This window comes from Syngnathoides biaculeatus, chromosome 17 (genome assembly GCF_019802595.1).
Source record: "Syngnathoides biaculeatus isolate LvHL_M chromosome 17, ASM1980259v1, whole genome shotgun sequence".
Taxonomy (NCBI): domain Eukaryota; kingdom Metazoa; phylum Chordata; class Actinopteri; order Syngnathiformes; family Syngnathidae; genus Syngnathoides; species Syngnathoides biaculeatus.
The window spans coordinates 8,768,560-8,773,167 of NC_084656.1; the positions used below are offsets into that span (position 1 = coordinate 8,768,560).

Below are 4,608 nucleotides of genomic sequence, written 5' to 3' on the forward strand. Positions count from 1 at the left end.
CATAAAAACTGTGCCAAACAAATATGAGCGTTCATCTAAAGAATCCCATACCAGATTGGTCGTGGCCCGGGTTAACAACACCCGCCCCTGGCACTGCTAACCTGCAGGGCGTCGGTGGAAATTCAGCTACTGTGGGTCGAAGACAAAGAAGAGGAGGAAACCGGATCCATCGTCAGAAGAAAAAGAGGAATGCACAGAGCCTACAACTGAGTGTAGGGACTTTGAATGTTGGGACTATGACAGGAAAAGCTCAGGAGTTGGTTGACATGATGATTAGGAAAAAGGTTGATATTCTGTGCATCCAAGAGAGCAGGTGGAAAGGTAGTAAGGCTAGAAGTTTAGGAGCAGGGTTTAAATTATTAGATTACTAGTAGATGGGAAGAGAAATGGAGTAGGGGTTATTTTAAAGGAAAAGCTGGCTAAGAATGTCTTGGAGGTGAAAAGAGTATCAGATCAAGTGATGAGACTAAAATTTGAAATTGAGGGTGTTATGTATAATGTGGTTAGCGGCTATGCCCCACAGGTAGGATGTGACCTAGAGTTAAAAGAGAAATTCTGGAAGGAACGAGATGAAGTAGTTCTGAGCATCCCAGACAGCGAGAGAGTTGTGATTGGTGCAGATTGTAATGGACATATTGGGAAAGGAAACAGGGGCGATGAAGAAGTGATGGGTAAGAACGGCATCCAGGAAAGGAACTTTGAGGGACAGATGCTGGTGGACTTTGCAAAAAGGATGGAGATGGCTGTAGTGAACACTTATTTCCAGAAGAGGGAGGAACATATAGCGACCTACAAGAGCCGAGGTAGAAGCACGCAGGTGGATTATATTTTGTGCAGACGATGTAATCTGAAGGAGGTTACTGACTGTAAAGTAGTGGTAGGGGAGAGTATAGCTCGACAGCATAGGATGGTAGTGTGTAGGATGACTCTGGTGGTGGGTAGGAAGATTAAGAAGACAAAGGTACAGCAGAGAACCATGTGGTGGAAGCTGAGAAAGGAAGAATGTTGTGCGGCCTTTCGGAAAGAGGTAAGACAGGCTCTCGATGGACAGCAGAAGCTCCCGGAAGACTGGACAATGACAACCAACGTAATCAGAGAGACAGGCAGGAGAGTACTTGGTGTGTCTTTTGGTAGGAAAGGGGAGAAGGAGACTTGGTGGTGGAACCCCAAAATACACGGAGTCATACAAGGAAAGAGATTAGCGAAGAAGAAGTGGGATACTGAGAGGACTGAGGAGAGGCGAAAGGAGTACATCGAGATGCGTCGTAGGGCAAAAGTAGAGGTGGCAAAGGCTAAACAAGAGGCATATGAAGACATGTACACCAGGTTGGACACGAAAGAAGGAGAAAAGGATCTCTACAGGTTGGCCAGACAGAGGGATAGAGATGGGAAGGATGTGCAGCAGGTAAGGGTGATTAAGGATAGAGATGGAAATGTGTTGACTGGTGCCGGTAGTGTGCTAAATAGATGGAAAGAATACTTTGAGAAGTTGCTGAATGAAGAAAATGAGAGAGAAGAGTTGAAGAGGCAAGAGTGAAGGACCAGGAAGTGGAAATGATTACTAAGGGGGAAGTCTGAAAGGCACTACAAAGGATGAAAAATGGAAAAGCAGTTGGTCCTGATGACATACCGGTAGAGGTATGGAAGCAATTTGGAGAGATGGCTGTGGAGTATTTGACCAACTTATTCATCAGAATACTAGCGGGCAAAAAGATGCCTGAAGAATGGAGGAAAAGTGTTCTAGTTCCCATTTTTAAGAACAAAGGGGATGTTCAGAGCTGTGGGATTTATAGAGGAATAAAGTTGATGAGCCACACAATGAAGTTATGGGAAAGAGTAGTGGAGGCTAGACTTAGGACAGAAGTAAGTATCTGCGAGCAACAGTATGGTTTCATGCCTAGAAAGAGTACCACAGGTGCATTATTTGCCTTGAGGATGCTCGTGGAAAAGTACAGAGAAGGTCAGAAGGAGCTACATTGTGTCTTTGTGGATCTCGAGAAAGCCTATGACAGAGTACCAATAGAGGAACTGTTGTACTGCATGCGTAAGTCTGGTGTGGCAGAGAATTATGTTAAAATAGTACAGGACATGTATGACGGCAGCAGAACAATGGTAAGGTGTGCCTTAGGTGTGACAGAGGAATTTAAGGTGAAGGTGTGACTGCATCAGGGATCAGCTTTGAGCCCCTTCCTGTTTGCAGTGGTAATGGATAGGCTGACAGATGAGGTTAGACTGGAATCCTCTTGGACCGTGATGTTCGCAGATGATATTGTGATATGCAGTGAAAGCAGGGAGAAAGCAGAGGAACAATTAGAAAGATGGAGACATGCACTGGAAAGGAGAGGAATGAAGATTAGCCGAAGTAAAACAGAATATATGCGTGAATGAGAAAAGTGGAGGGGGAAGAGTGAGGCTACAGGAAGAAGAGATAGCGAGGGTGGACGACTTCAAATATTTGGGGTCAACAATCCAGAGCAATGGTGAGTGTGGTAAGGAAGTGAAGAAACGGGTCCAAGCAGGTTGGAACAGCTGGCGAAAGGTGTCTGGTGTGTTATGTGACAGAAGAGTCTCTGCTAGGATGAAGGGCAAAGTTTATAAAACAGTGGTTAGGCCGACCATGATGTATGGATTAGAGACGGTGGCACTGAAGAAACAACAGGAAGCAGAAATGGAGGTGGCAGAAATGAAGATGTTGAGGTGCTCGCTTGGAGTGACCAGGTTGGATAGGATTAGAAATGAGCTCATTAGAGGGACAGCCAAAGTTAGATGTTTTGCTGACAAGGTTCGAGAGAGCAGACTTGGATGGTTTGGACATGTTCAGAGGGGAGAGAGTGAGTATATTGGTGGTAGGGTGCTGAGGATGGAGCTGCCAGGCAAAAGAGCAAGAGGAAGACCAAAGAGAAGGTTTATGGATGTGGTGAGGGAAGACATGAGGGCAGTTGGGGTTAAAGAGGAAGATGCAGGAGATAGGCTAAGATGGCAAAAGATGACACGCTGTGGCGACCCCTAATGGGACAAGCCGAAAGGAAAAGAAGAAGTCTAAATGTGAAAAAATGTGAAACTGTGGGAAAACTGCAAATTTTCCTAAATGTGGTAAACAGTTCCTTGAATGTCCTGAATTGTGAGAATACATTTTTTGTTTACTTTGAACAGTCGGTGATGCAGATTTGTGCTTGTGGTGAATAATATACACGCGAAGAATACCTCAGCTCTGAAGCAGAAAACAGGAAGTGAGTGGTTTCATGACCTCTATCTCCTTTCAGGCCCGCCTACCAATCTCCTCATTTATAGCATTATTTTGTTTGGCATTTCTCTTTGCCAGGACAAGGTGTCTTTATCACTTACATCAAATCCAATATAGATGGCACAGACAGCAATCAGAGGCTTCCTTAATTGGCTGCTGAAAAGCGCCGTTGTCCCAAAGGTATCTTGAAGGGTAAGGTGCAGACGCAATTATGTACCCGAAGCAAGTAAAATTACTATCTGAAGTCATTTGTATTGTTAACGTTCCATGAATCACAAAAAGTTGAGGAGGTCACCAACAACTTGTTTTTTTTCTTCAAAACTGTACAAAGTGGAAAGTAAAGGGGCACCATTGCATGCATCAGCATATACTGCTCACAAAGAAATGCAATGGAGAAGAACGAGGGTCTCCTATATTTACCGCAACTGAAAGGCGACTCATTTTGTTCTCGAGGAGACTGAGGTGGAGCAATGTAAGGATTGTTGAGCACAATAATGCACCATCCAATGGTGTGACACAACATTTGCCTGTTGTGTATTTATTTTTGGTCTTTTCAGGACATATCCTCATTTTATAAGAGACCTTCGCATATTGTAATTATAAGCACACAACTCAAATGGCAGATCTTACGAACGGCCTAGTAGCTAAAGGGGGACAGTCTATGGGAAAATGACTTGTGAATGGATTGGATTCAAATCGTGCCTCCCCAGCCATTAAGTGTGAAATTACACAGCCAACTAAATCTTTTTTTTTTGAGCTGTCTATTTCTGAAAACGTGTTCTCAATTGTAATGCAACACTGTGGGAAATGTACAGAATACCACGCCACTCGAATGCGTTTGAGATATGAGTTTGAAATACAGTATTGCACTGTATGCAGTACATCCCACAATATGGACACCATATTGTGAAGGACAAAAAAAAAACATGAATCTAGGAGTTTTTCAGTGAATAAGGGGACTAAGTTCCACAGGAAAATGTGTAAAAAGGTAAATTTAAGAAACAGTGACCAGCAGATATGTGGGCTATTATCATAACTGAGAACTGGGAAGGAAATGTTCTCTTTTACGAAATAAAGGAGCACATCAAAACACCGTGTATGTTTGACACAAGCCAGAATCATATCGTTACACGATGCAATGACCGGTAAGCCTGAGGGTGTGTTTAGCCAAGCACAACTATCATGATGTGGGTTGGCGGAGAGTCGGGGGGGCTACCCACCGATCCTGTGTCCTTGAAAAGCATCAGTGTAGCGTGCATGTGGGTGAGTAAATAGAAGACAGAGAGAGAGAGAGAGAGAGAGGAGAGAGAGAGAGAGAGAGAGAGAAGAGAGAGAGAGAGAGAGAGAGAGAGAGAGAGAATACA

The 4,608-nt window shown here is 44.0% G+C and overlaps 1 protein-coding gene across 3 annotated transcripts in view; it reads right to left on the reverse strand.

The window, feature by feature from the left end:
* Window positions 1-4,608, reverse strand: part of LOC133490570 (astrotactin-2) — a 301,145-nt gene that overhangs the window by 91,037 nt on the left and 205,500 nt on the right. The gene's annotated exons all lie outside the window — the stretch shown is intronic.